This window comes from Opisthocomus hoazin, chromosome 3 (assembly GCF_030867145.1).
Source record: "Opisthocomus hoazin isolate bOpiHoa1 chromosome 3, bOpiHoa1.hap1, whole genome shotgun sequence".
In the NCBI taxonomy this organism is placed as follows: Eukaryota; Metazoa; Chordata; class Aves; order Opisthocomiformes; family Opisthocomidae; genus Opisthocomus; species Opisthocomus hoazin.
In genome coordinates, this window is record NC_134416.1 from 99,296,178 (window position 1) to 99,310,749 (window position 14,572).

A 14,572-nucleotide genomic window follows, 5' to 3' on the forward strand; every position below is an offset into this window, starting at 1 on the left:
GCATTCTAAATCTCTCTATTTCTGCATTCTGCAGATTTCTAAAATCTGCTCTCTACTGGATATCTATCTTCAGTTGAGAGCAAAGATAAAAATCACTTCTTCATAACCAAGATCAGATCCAATAATTTAGAATAAGGAAGTCACAAACAGATGGAGCTCCATCTCATCTACTACAGCTACCTTAGTAACAGTGCTATGAAAGTAACACACCAGAGACCATACTTCTTTTTTTTTTTTTTTTCATTTTTTACTGCACTTTCACAAGGGAGTGAGGAAATGGGACTCCAGGGGAGATGACTACACACACTAGTAGTAAGGCACAGCCCACAAGGCATCAATCCTTTGATACGTACTAAAATAAATGACTGAAAGCAAACAATTTATGAGACAGTGGTACTTCTCTCTATTTCGACACTCAACCATAAAATCCAATGCATCAAATATGTACATGCCAGAATAAGATCAACACACAATAACAACACCTCATCTTCATTTATCAGTATTTCTTAAATAAACACAGTGACAGTTATGTACTAGTGGTGACAATATACTCCCACTCTGCACAATTACAGACTGTCAGAACAAGTGTTCATCCCTGATTTAACACTCTCAAAACCCATGAACCTTCTCGTATACATAGAGAAAAATGCATAAGGCCCTGGATAGCTAATGTCAAAGTAATCTTTCTTTATCCCTGACACAAGTTCACTCAAACATCTTGTGGTTCTGTCCTGAAAAAGAGTTTTTCTGGAAACACAGGAGAAAACATCCTACAGACTCACAACACAGATAATTCCTCCTATCTCTCCCATTAAAATCTTTAACAAGAGAATAATTCATGCCAACTGTGTAGAAGAATCATTAGGTAGCAACTCTTCAGATCCTGCTGGACTAGGCAGGATTTGTCTCAGTAACTTAAGATCGGAATATCTATTTCTGACAATCAGGTTAACAGCTATCTTACTGCCCCCAAAATTCAGGCAAAGTGTTTAGAAGTCTTATCATCTTCATTATTCTTTCCAATATTTTGCTGGAATCTTTAATTTTTACTTCTGTCATTCTTACGATTCAGTGACTTCTGTGTACCACACAGCCCTGGCATTGATTTCTAACACAGTAATTCAACTATATCCCCATGGCAACTTGTTTTCAGAGAACTTCTCAAGTCATATATCTACCAGCCACAGGAGATGGCCTACATTATTGCAGTCATTCCTAAAATGTGTAGTATCTATTAAAAAAAAAAAATCCTAATCTTCCATTATCAGCCTACAACCCCTATGGTTTCTGTAATTTATCAATGCATTCACTTTCTTAGTTCCTTCCTTGCTTTCTAGCAAACCAGTATTCATTATTCAGCAGTTGAAGTTAGCTTCCACCCAAAGCCCACCGTGATGGCAGGAGGAGGTGTGCAGTCCCTCAGAGACGGAGGTATTGAATCCAAACTGCATAGATGGAGGAAGGTAGTGGCTAGGCAAGACAGATGACTTCCTCCAACACTCCACAGCTATCAAAATATACAGTCCACTTCCATTGGTTTTCTTCTCATTCTGTACCATCTCACTTCGATCTAGCCCACTTAATGGACAGAAAACCCTCCGGCTTTTTGACTGAGTCAGTCTTTCTCGGGTTATTGTGCTGAACTGGTTTCCCAAGAGAATAAATGAGCATCAGACATAGTACCACAAAGGAAAGAGCAACACAGCTGGGAGCCGTGCATCTGGTAGCAATGAGCAAGCAGATTGGTTTGACCGGGTCCAAGCTGTGTTCCGGTTACATCGGCACAAAAAAATACTCCATGCTTCTTCCAGCTAGTCATACTCCACTAAAAGATGACACTGCTCCTTTGCTTCTCAGGACTGCTGTTTGTTGCCCTAAAGAGATCAAGATTCTGTGTATTCTGTATTCGGTGTATTCAAAAAGCTGCAGACAGCAGCTTGTCCCAGAGTCAGGGAGATCTTATGGCATTCTCCTTCCCTGAGCTTGTGTATAAACAAAAGACCCTATAATATAATTAAGCAATGTTCGTAATTCCTAAGCTAATAAAACTACAACCTAGTAATATGAGCTTCTGCCTCAGCTGCTTTCATAGTTTCAATTGTAAGAAAAAGAAAAATTTCATTTTTAAACTAATTTGCTGACTTAGTGAAGGTTTTAAAGATATCGTATATTAGGTGCAGAGTTTAAATATTTTTCTTGAGTAACTGTCCTCAAACAACAGCTTAAGCACTTAATACACTTGCAAATATGTCTCAACATTTCTAAGTCTGAGCTTCATACACTAGTGTTCCAGTTCAGATTCTCACACCCAAATCTATCCTGTAAGACTCCTTATTGCATACTGCTTTCTGCTGCAGAGGTATTTTCTCCTGGGAAGAAACTGAAATCAGTGAACACCTGTATTTTGAAAAAGAGATTTTAATCTGACATGATTCATGAAAAGCATTTGAATTAACAGACAAGCATGCTGCAAATAAAGCTGACAGTCATTTGCAGTGTAAAACAGAGCGGTATTTTTAGTACCATGCAAATACAGCTGACAGGCATGTCTTTATTCAATTAGTTCCTAGTTTCCAAGGGGAGAGTTGTACGCACATATCCAAACTGTGCCCTCTAATTTTAGAGACTTTATATATTCAATATTTAAAACTACTTAGTATCCAAAGCAATGTAACAGAATGTTACATAAAGTACTTCTCAGTTTCTGCTTTCAATAATTTATGTACCTCAACACTGCTCATGACCTGATCCATGATTACATCTAAGCAGACCTCTTAGCCTTTTTTTTAAAGTATTTCAGTTTCAGAACAGTAGATTTCCTTGTCTGTACCTTTTTATATGCTTCTTAGTATTATAAAAGTTTCATACCAGTCCATCTCTGCATATCCTACTTACTGCTGCAGCTATAATAGCAGGTAAAACAGGCACTTACTGTTCAGCGGTTACAGGGCAATTCTCCACTACTCCTTTTCCAAACGACTTGCCAAATCAAACCTACTGCCTCTTTAGCTGCTGGGAAACAAAAACAAAAAAACCCCACACAAGTCAGAATTCAAGAAACTGAGGGAGAGGCTATTTTACCAAAAAAAATCTTTCAGCAGAAGTAAAAAGTAATGTCACAGTGGTATCAACACTTAAACTTTTTCTCATAACAGCTCATAAGTATCTCTGAACATGAAATCCCTTCACTAGAATTAGAATTAGAATACTGTGGTGGAGCACACAGTTAACACCTCTAGGCAGCAAGAGAGGCAAAAAACACCAGAAACAATAATATTAAAAATAAATAAATAAATATTAAAAAAGCAAATCCATCGTCCTCGCATTAGCTCAATTTTCTATCTTTTTACCACACTGTGAACCATGAATATTCAACAGTGAATTAATTTTTTCTAATACCTTCTCGTTTGGTCTACTGTATTAAAGGATTGGCCAGGGTTTGTGCCTGTCACCATATTAGTATCATATACAGAATTAAGATTCTTTGAAGAAGTGTTTTTCTTTTTTTTTTAATGCAGAAGCTGCACATTTCCATTGGAGAAAATGCAATTGAAAAAAAGGCATCTGTAAGAAATGTATTTTCTGAAGTACATGATAGCTGCTGATTACTTCACATTCCCCAAAGGTATCAGTATCAGACAGCAACGCGATGTTAACACTGGGCATTCAACAGAGTTACTAATAGCTGCAATTCTAGCACAAATTAAATGTGTTGGAATTATTCCTATAAAACTAGCGTCATGAAGCATCTCTGATTTACAGTAAACCTCATTTACAAGACAACAGATAGCATCTTAGAAAATTAAAATTTAAACAGTCATTTCAGATGAAATGTATGTTAGAGATGTCACCACGTTAAACAGTTCTGTTTCACAAAGTACTTAAACCTATCACGACTAAAACATGAAATAAGAACAGTTTGCTCTATAAAAGGAAAGTCAGTGGCTTTCTCACACCTCTTGTCAACACCAGAGACAGCTTTTAAATGACCACTGCCAGTTACAAAATTTCTATCTGTTCATAGCAGTGGGTGGTGATGCTGAGAGACCACGTGAAGAGCCCTGTTGCACTATGTGCGCCCACTCCTTAGACACTGCTAGGAGACAGTCCCTGAACTGCATAGGGGAAAATGCACCAAAAGATGTATTTTTGAAGAGGCATTCTCTGAAAGAAAACAGCCATTATCTGCATCTTGCAAACAGAAAAATGAGGTATGCCAAAAGTCATGGAGTAAAACCTACTTGCAAGCACCGCTTGGATAAAATGAGGTCTAAACAATATCTGCCCGGTCTACTAGTGTAGGTTCGTGCAGGAGAGAAGCACAGATGATCTGCTACCAACTTCGCATCCTTGCAAGACCTTCAGGGCAGGAGACTAGAAGGCAGTAGCAAGCTGGCTAACAACTGCTCATTTACTTTAGATAAGGAGAAAGTCAAAGAGACTGGCTGGGGGTGAGGGGATCAGTGAGGCCCCTGCTACGCACGCAGGTGTAAAGCCACGAACAAGAGGGCAGTAGCCCCTCAGCAGGAGGACCCTGGGCCTGAGGAACTGCCACTGCCAGCACTGCACAGCCTCTCCCCGGGGCTTTCGGTGCTGACCACCACCATTAGCCGGGGCATCACGGCTTCGGCGGCTCTGACCGCCAAAAATGCAAGGGTATCACACCCCCCCAGGACACTCTGCCCCAGCTGTCCTCTTTTTTCAAATTTGTATTATTATTATCTATATTCTTGCTCTGCAGGAAACCTCCAGTTAGAGACAGACGATCTTGTATCAAGAAACAATGTTTCTTTTCTGAAGACAGAGTACTGTATCAAATGCTTAATAAATCTCCCTTCCTCACCTATTTCAAATTAAATCTTCCTCATCTCCAGAAAGACACCTGCCAGTGAAGTTGCTCTGCTAGGCTGTGTGCTCAAGTCCTGAAGAATGAAAGTGTAGTACGAGTCAGGAGACAATGGGAGGGGAGCACAAACCAGGACACCACCGTGGTACTTCCACTGCTCTGGTTCCCAAGGCTAATCCACAAAAAAAAAAAATATTACCACTACAAACTTTACAGAATAGACGACGGAAGAAAGGTCAAGGAATAGAAAGGGCCAAACACTTTTCTATCCTTTTTTACAACTCGTGTAGAGATAAAGGGGAAGGAGATTGCAAACCACCAACAGAAAAGCAGAAGAGACAGAGCAAGGCCATGGGGCTACCAGCTGGTTTTGCCATTAGATCACAGGGGACGGCACAAGTAAAAGCTGTTATGAGACTCCTTTTTTCCACAGAAACATCAAGCAGTACCTGCCTGAACGGCTGCCTGTCTCAAATTCTTCCCTTTCTGATTTTCCCTTGCTGGTACAATCCAGATGATTTCATGTCAACTCTTAAACACAGGTTCTATTTAAATTTTTTGTTTGAAGAGTACAGTATGAAAATATGCAAGGTGAGGCAAAAGGCTGCAGTGAGTTAATGTTGTATATTAAGCACTATGCATTGAAAAATATTTTTAAATTATGTTAATAATGCCTTTTAAAGAATATTTGAATGATTACATATGAAGCTAGAGACAATACTCAGAACTGATTACTCTGCAAAACAGGATAATAAAGAAAAAAAATCTCAGCAATAAAATTCGAAACTTATAATTTGAAGTACCATGCTGTTAGCATCCTGAGCCATATTGTCCAGGGCTTTTTCAGTATTCCAGCTGATAAGTTCAGTGACTAGAAAAGAGAAAGTCCAATGCCCTTTTCTAGACAGAAAGAATGTCAAAACTCTGTATTTTATTTACTAGACAATTCAGAGCTAACAGGTTTTTACTTTCTATATATAAAAACGTAAATTTCTCCTCCAGCTTTTATTTTCCCCTATCCTTTTGTGAAGGATTGCAATGGAATATCTTTTGGAGAGGAAAAAGTTGTTGCTTCTTATTTAGTTTTCCTTTGCATCCCACAAAAAAAATTCAGCTAGTGAATTTTCATCTAAAGATGAACAGGAAAGAGAAAGAAGTACATTTGGCAATAATAAAATTTTTATATAACTCTTAATAAATAAGAAATTTTTGTTCTCCTTTCTGGATTACAATATACTCACCAGACGAAAACCATAGACCTATATAGAAACCAGAAACTGTTTTCAAAACATTTAAAAACAGTTTATTAACACTGTTCTTGTTTTCAGTCCTGTGGTTTCCCTTTGAAATTGTAGGTGTGACTGATATTATACAGACCTATTTTCTTAGTGTTACCCCAATAAGATTCTAGAGGGACTAGAACACAACTGATGTATTGCTATGCAAATTTTGTAGTCAAGGCTTCTAAAACTCCAAAAACTAATAGGTTGAAGCAATACTATTACAGCAACTAACACAGTGAACTTGCTCATACTTACATATTTAACAAACTGAATTAGAACTGAATTGAATAAAAATCTGTCCACAGAAAAATGATGGGCTGCAAGAAGTGGTGACTGTTCAGTGTGGCAACTGTGGGAACAACTGCTTAGCCTAAGGAAACGGTTAGCTAAGGAACTGGTCAGGAAATTAAAAAAACGAGTTATCAAGGAGATCAGTAGCACCTGGAACAGTAAGATATTAGGTCAGCTCAATGGATTTAGGTGCCCAAGACGAATTGTCTGAATACTAAACTGTAGAAGGACAATCTGAAAAGGCTCCCTTCAGCATTTTGGCATATTCTTCTTGATTTTTGTCACTGAATGATGAAAACAGAGTGGAATAAACAATCTACCCCATAGTACCAGGCTCTTAATACTCAATAGGTAATGGCTGGACCTCAGCCATCTATGTGAGTGCTACCTTTTATATTCCAAATAGTGTTGTGTATCTTTTGCATCCAAACAGCCTGAATGAATATTTTTAAACACTTTTTAAACCACGTAATCCGCTCTTCCTTCAGCAGTTCAGTGCAACATACTATAAGGTGTATTTGGAAATGCATTTTTTAAAAACTGATCTAGAATTGGGGGGGGGGGGAAATAGAAAGAATGCATTTACGTTCTTGAGCTCTAACAAAATAAAGCACAACAAATTCCACCAGAGTTACTGCAACTACACCCATTTAAATCAAATTCGGGAACATTCAACCACTCACAGTGACAGAAAGAGATGCAAGTTCATAACTCTGATCATAAACATTAAGGTAATTCCTGCAGTTATTTTGGGTTGACGTCTGGGATCTATCCTTCCTAAGATGAAAATATGCTCCACCATTTCTAGCAAACACAGTTTTAACACCAAAAGTACTGTGTCTATTTGTCATACCAACCCATTAACTTTGCTTATTCCTGTCAGTTCTCAAGCTTGCCTTCTTCATCCTACATCCTTTCTTTGTTGTGTAAGAGTTTTATTGATATTATTATAATCAAGACTAGAAATTTAAACTCCAGAAATGGCTTAGCTTTGACAGTGTCAATTTTATTCTCAGGCGGAATAAAAAGCCCGTTAAGTGATTTCAGACACCAATTACTTTATTTCAAACTATCCATGTACAGTGTCTCTTAGAAGATGCTGAATGCTCTGGATTCCTAGGAATGTCTTGCATAATGTTACAGTTTGGATAGTTCTTAATGAAGAATATAGTTAGTATGAACTAACCATCTGCTTTGTATTATTATTAATATTTTCCCAATTGTTGTGTAGAAAATTACAGTGTAGCACCACAAATCCAATTACAATACACATAAGGATAATCTCTGCTAACAGAATGACCCTAGATGATCCTCTGGAAATCTAAAGTATTTATAAAATGTGAGCACAGTCAAAAGGAATACATTTCAATTAACATATTTTCTGCATTTGCTAAGGAGAGGCTACTTATATACTCGTCAGTCCTGACAGTGACTGACAGAGGAAACCTTTAGGAAACAACTTCTGAGAATTAAAAGAAAGTGCTGAAATGCTGGTTCTGAACTGATTATCTAAATTACTTCTGAAGTCACCTCTGCCACTGTACAGTAGTTAGTATTATCAGGGAGGCACAAACACTGTATGTGGTTATTCCTTTCACTTGTGATTACAGAAAAAAAGAGGAAAAAAAAGTGTCCTAAACAATTTAGTACATCTTTTGACCAAGCATTAGACAAAACAGAGAGTGTGGAATCAAAGCCTTTACTTGAACTTGTGTGAGGCTTCATCCCTTGTGTGGCTCCAGTAATTGCAGTGTGCTTACAGCAGAAACAGGCTAAAGCTCACTGTACAGAGCAGCACACATAGTGCTATGTTTCATAGACTGCTACGCATTTCTAGCAAGCAGTTACGTTTTAACTCATATTCCAACTGTGCCAACAGAAAAGCTCCTGGCAGATTAAGAAAATAAGCAAAGTTCAGCATTGTCTTCTATGTCTTCAAGCAAATACAAGATACAGAAAGAAATTTAAAAGCATAGGACAGATATTATCAATAAAGTTTGGAGTGAGCAAGGATGGTTTTTTGCTTTTCTCTAATTCTTGCCTGAGATGCAGAGGAGTAAGATCACTAAGATCATTCACCATCAGCAAAGCTTAAGGTTGGAAGCTTTCAGGTCTCTGTTAGGTGCATGAATTCCCCAATGTGCTGTTCTTGTTTCTATACTTAGCTGGAATCCCACTGAGCAAATTGATTGTATTCGCAAGAGCCGAAAGAAATCAGGCTTTTATCACGACAACTTTTCTCCCTACGCTGGCTGGGGAGAAAGGACAAACAAAAAAGTATAAAAGAGAGTATAAAAGAATAAATATAAATCGTTTCAGGGAATCTATTTACTAAGCAAATGTGTAACAGTTTTTTAGAAAACCATAACTGAAGTTTACATGTAACCAACATTAACTAAATATTTATAATTGGTAAAGTTCAAAAAGCAGGGAAAATAAATAAGCTGAGAAGCCACTTAACTCTGTTTTCAGCAGTGTTTAGTCACCATGAAAACAGAGCAAACAAAGTTAGCTCAATAATGTGAACTAGCTCCCACCTGACATCAGTATTTCTAAACTCTCAGGTCCAGGAAAAAAACAATGGATCCAGAGAAAGTGCCCCATAACCTCCAGGCGGTGTTTGCATTCCACATATGGAAGCCAAGGAATCCTGAAACTCAGTGGTACTTTGGTGCCTCCTGCTACGACACTGAAGCACCAACACCTGGTCTAGGCAGACTTATAAGTCCATGGATATAAAGTCCACAGCGTCTGGAAAAACTCAGACCTACAACACCCTAACAGGTCCAGGCTGACCTGCTGGAGAGCAGCTCTGTGGAGAGGGACCTGAGTGTCCTGGTGGATGACAGGTTGACCATGAGCCAGAAGTGTGCCGTGGTTGCCAAGAAGGCCAATGGGATCCTGGGGTGCATTAAGAATGTGGCCAGCAGGTTGAGGGACGTTCTCATCCCCCTCTATTCTGCCCTAGTGAGGCCACATCTGGAGTACTGCATCCACTTCTGGGCTCCCCAGTTCAAGAAAGATGAGGAACTACCGGAGAGTGTCCAGTGGAGGACTTACGAGGATGATGAGAGGACTGAGGCATCTCTTTTATGAGGAAAGGTTGAGGGGGCTGGGCTTGTTTAGCCTGGAGAAGGCTGAAAGGGGATGTTACAAATGCTTAGAAATATCTGAAGGGCAGCCATCAAGAGGATGGGGCCAGACTCTTTTCTGTGGTGCCCAGCAACAGGACAAGGGGCAATGGGCGCAAGCTGAAGAATAAGAAGTTCCGTCTGAACATGACGAAGAACTTCTTCCCTTTGAGAGTGACAGAACACTGGAACAGGCTGCCCAGAAGGATTGTGGAGTCTCCTTCTCTGGAGATATTCAAAACCTGCCTGGACAAGCTCCTGTGTAACCTGCTCTACGTGAACCTGCTTTGACAGGGGGGGATTGGACAAGATGATCCCGAAAGGTCCCTTCCAACCCCTACCATTCTGTGATTCTGTGTGATTGTGTGAATTCAGGCAAAAGTCTATAAAAGCTGTCTACCAAGTCAATCAAATCAAATATGTTTCTAATGAAGTGTTTTGACTTGAGGTACTCAATGCCTTCTTCAATTCAGTCTTTATTGGAAAGACTGGCCTTCTGAAGTCACATGTCCTTTAGGCCAGTGACAAAATCTGGAGTAAGGAAGACACCCTTGCTGGAGGAGAATCAGGTTAGAGAACTTTTAAAAGAACTGGACATACCTAAGACAATGAAGCCTGACAGGAAGCACCCACAAGTACTGAGGCCACGCGAAGACTAGAAGAAAACATATGTCACTCCTATCCAGGAAACTACAGGCTGGTCAATCTCACCTCAATCACTGGGATGCTGATAGAGCATCTAATCCTGGAAAGTATTTCCAGGGACTTGAAGGCCAAGAAAATGATCAGGAGTAGTCAGCATGGATTTATGAAGGGGAAATCCTGGTTAACCAACCCGATTGCCTTCAGTAATGAGGTGACTAGCTTGGTGGATGAGGGGGAAAGCAGTGGATGTCGTTTATCTCAGCTTTAAGGAGGCTTTTGACACTGTCTCTTGTAACACCCTCATAGACATGCTGATAAAGTATAGGTTAGGTAAGTGCAGTGAAGTGGATGGAAAACTAGCTGAACAATCAGGCAGATGGCGTTATGATAAGCAGTACAAAGTCCAGCTGGAGGTCAGTGTTGTACCCCAGGCATTGATACAGGGGCCAGTACTATCTGCATCTTTGTTAATGACCTGGCAAATGGGACAGAGTGCACTCTGAGGAAGCTTGCAGATGATATAAAGCTGGGGGGTGAGGGGAGTGACTGATGCACCAGGTGGGTGTGCTGCCACTCTGGGGGACCTCAACAGGGTGGAGAAATGGGCAGAGAGGAATCTCAGAAAGTTCAACAAGAAGAAACACCAAGCCCTGCATCTGAGGAGGAATATGTCCATGCCAATGACAGATTGATCACAGAAATAAATATATAGGGCCTAATGCACTGAGACAGGTGCAGAGAAGTATGCTTTGCAACTAACTCTGCTATCCGGTCCCTTGTATAGTCAACTGCTATCTTGCTTGAATTCAAAGACAGGCAGAACAATCTTGGTTCCTGCTGTTCTTTGGGTTTCTGTCACATATTGAAAGTTTTGAAGTGACTAGAACCCCCTGGTAACAAATGTTAATGTGTACAATGACTCGTGTAACCCCGTCACTTAGATTTACCTTTCAAGAGCCAGCGCTGCTCAATTTTCGGACTAAGTGTTTGTGCTCTTTTGATATAGAAATTGTAAACTAAATCTGCAGCTTACTTCCACAGGGAAAATCTTCTCTACAGCTCTGATGATGCAGACCCTTAACGAAAAACAGACTATATGGCTGAACTGAATGATTTCCCCATATTACAGTTGTTAGAGCTTCAAGAAAATCTTGCATGAGCAAAGGGATAGGTGAACAGATCTGACACTTAATAGTACAGTTAGACAGTAATCCAACCAAAATGTTTCAATCTGTCTGTGTAAATTCTTCAGAGTTAGACATCCTAACACTGTTCAGGCAGAAATTCCTCAGCAGGAATGTCAATAAATATACACAAACTGGTACTTGCTTTATGAACTTTTTTACAAATTTTCATATATCATGAACATGTGCTGCTGTTTCCTGTGTTCCTGTTAGTGTACTTTCACGTTATGTCTAGGGAGGTGAAAAAAATTACAAATGGGTGATCCCAGCATGCTATAGAACTGGTCTCAGTGAAACGTTCAAACATATCATTCAGTTATTCTACAGAGATCTTTGTCTCACATACCATTTTGAAGTACACGTTGCTATAGAATGTTAACATTTAATGAAAGACCTTACACAATGAAAGGTAAGAGACCACCGAGAATACTTCGTAAGTTATCTTACAAAAGCTTCTGAACAAGTGTAGATTGAGGTTTTAGGCAAGCAGAAACTGTACCAGCCTGACTGCCATCTTGACAGCATGGACATAAAGTCAACTCCATGAGGGAGGAACAGATAATATTACACAAGTTTTTTGCAACAAGATTAACTGCAATGTCTTTCACTGGATCTATTTAGCCTAAAAATACTTTAAACTGTGTAGTCTATTTTGAATGCTATAGACAAATGCTAGTACTTGAATTTTATCTTAACTTTGCTTTAGTTGAGTTTGATTAGCGACAACTGGATAACAAAGTATTCCTTACCTAAGTGTGTCTAAAGTCTATAAACTGGATCCTGCAACAGCCTAAGAAGAACCCCAGATGCAAATCTCCTCCAGCCGCTCTGGGACTGCAGTGGAGAACAGACATGGAAAGTTGATACTACAGGGCCAATGGAAGCAGGACCATCTCCTGGTGGCTGTTGGTGACATTGAGGGATCTCTGGGACGCAGAAAGATTTTCTGGTACGCATTTAAACTGCTAGCTTTATAGAAGTATAACCATGACAGGTTTTGCATCAAGGTTTGACATTTGGATGTCTTATAGCATAAAATAGAAAGAAACTATACAACTTCATGGTGATTGGACCAAGCACTACTATTTCTTGGGATTTCTACTGTTGTGTGATTCAAGGATGTTTGCTTGTTCCTTTCAGGTTGTAAATATTTTTTCAAACCTCTAACATGCTTCTCTAGGAGTCACTCGTCGTGTGGTTTCACAGCAAGAGTTGCTGTCTTTGGATTCACACACTAAACACAAAAAAAACTTAGAATCTTTATAGATTTTTGAATTTTTTTTTCCCATACATACAAATACTTTGGTTCTGAACACATCTAAATTGAAAACTCAAAGTGAAAACATAGATCTTCACTTGAAATGGAATACCTTAACTTCAATGTTGTGCAAAGATGGCTGAACAAGTTTATTTCCTGAAACAATTCCAACAGGTAAGTTTATGACTAACGAACCTGCCCTGCTTTTGCAAGGGGTGAAAGCACCCATAGCATTAAAACTTTAAAAGTATACATATTTTCATGCAATATGGATGCCTGTAATAGAATAATGTAAGGACTTGGCAAATACATATTGTTAACAATGTCGATTTTTTTCTAATGATTTTTGTTTTGCCTATAAGTGTCTTTAAGGAACATGATTTACAGCAACAGTAAGAACTCCTTTAGAAAATCCAAATTTAAGTACCTTTGCTAATCATCTATTTGCATAGCAAAAGGATTTTTCTGATGCTGATTCCCCCCCAATTCTTTCCAAACAAATCCAATTTATTCCTGTATATGATTTGTGGCAAAAGCTAATGCGGCAGATTATTAAGTGTATCAAAACATTTTCCCTTTTATATTCTTCAGAAAGCATCTTTCATTAATAATCTTAAATCCTAGAAGCAAAAGAGAATCATCATCTTAGCAAGACTTCTTCATATATATTCTAAAAAGGTTTGCTGCCAACAAGGTTTAGGGATATATTGTGCCTTCAGTCACAGTTCTGACAAGGAATGTCTCCTCTTAGAAGTGTCACAGAGACATGCTAGCTCAAAACAACCATCTAAAACCTATTTCCCTCTTTTTCCCGGGTCACCGTGTATACGCGGAAAGTACAGCTAAATCCTTTCCATTCTTCTCCTCCACTCAGCTTCCTGGGTGTACATAAAGTCTGAATAAGCCCAAAGTATGACACCAGTGGGACAGATCTAGAAACAAAGTGACAGCCAGCAATCATGTAAGGTTATGAGGGACTCGCATATATATGTAACCTGGAAGCCACTGTAGTTCTGACCAGAGCTTTAATAAAACAGCCAGAAATGAGGGGTAATCAACATCAGGAAAAGGAGAAAGCTATGTTTTGTAATGTAAACTTGAAAACTAATATTCCTCTCTGTAAAAATTACTGAAGATTTTACGAAAACAGTTGAAGCAGTTTTGACAGAAGTGTTTATTTGTTCCCTTCTACTTTTTGCTTTTATATTGACAATGATGTGCTAACTAACGTGCTGTTAGATAATAACTTTCAAGAATATTTTTGTGTTCACAAATACACCTGAGGTGCCAAATGCTACCTTTCCAAACATAATCTTTGCAAAAGTGCAACTGTCTACTGTAGACAAAATTGTCAGGGAATAGAGTTAAGCATAATGGTTTTAAATTGTTTTCTTATTTTTAAATCAATTTATTCACTTTACGGGGATATTTGCTGAGGGACGAAAGACACTTTTCTTTTAATGGAACATTCAACACAACCTGGCAGTTTGGACTTTCCAATTCCTCTGAAAAAAATGAAATTTTCCTGCACACGAAGAAACATCCAACAATTCTAAAATTCTTCCAATCTCAAATGCACAATCGTTCTGTTGCGAGAAGTGTTTTGTACAAAATTGTTGATCTGGTACCTGAAAATGAAATATGATCACTTTCATCTATATAGTAGGAAAAAAAATCTTTTTAAAAAGGTTCATCTTAATGAAGTTTTCAAAGAACTGCTGTGTGTAAATCCACAAATTGTTACCTAAAAATCTCAAAAGTCTTACATTCAAATTCCACATACAAAGATTTCAAAGCAGAAAGAAAGGCTTGAAAAACTAGGGGACAAGCTCCGAAATAATTTGAAGATATGTTAATAAATATTATTTAGTTAATCACTGATTAACACCTCATAAATTACAGCTAAAAAACTGATTGTATGTTTACTAGAAAAG

At 38.6% G+C, this 14,572-nt stretch overlaps 1 protein-coding gene across 8 annotated transcripts in view; it reads right to left on the reverse strand.

Annotated features, from left to right (window-relative positions):
* The window catches only part of CDH18 (cadherin 18), a 596,824-nt gene that overhangs the window by 205,854 nt on the left and 376,398 nt on the right, over positions 1 to 14,572 (reverse strand). For 4 of the 8 annotated variants that reach the window (XM_009938547.2, XM_075417126.1, XM_075417129.1 and 1 more), the window contains one exon: positions 2,933 to 3,012. The exons of 2 other annotated variants lie outside the window; for them this stretch is intronic. The gene's annotated coding sequence lies outside the window, so the exon portion shown is untranslated. The remainder of the gene's footprint in view (positions 1 to 2,932; positions 3,013 to 14,572) is intronic. 2 more of the 8 variants (XM_075417130.1, XM_075417128.1) reach the window with 1 other exon arrangement.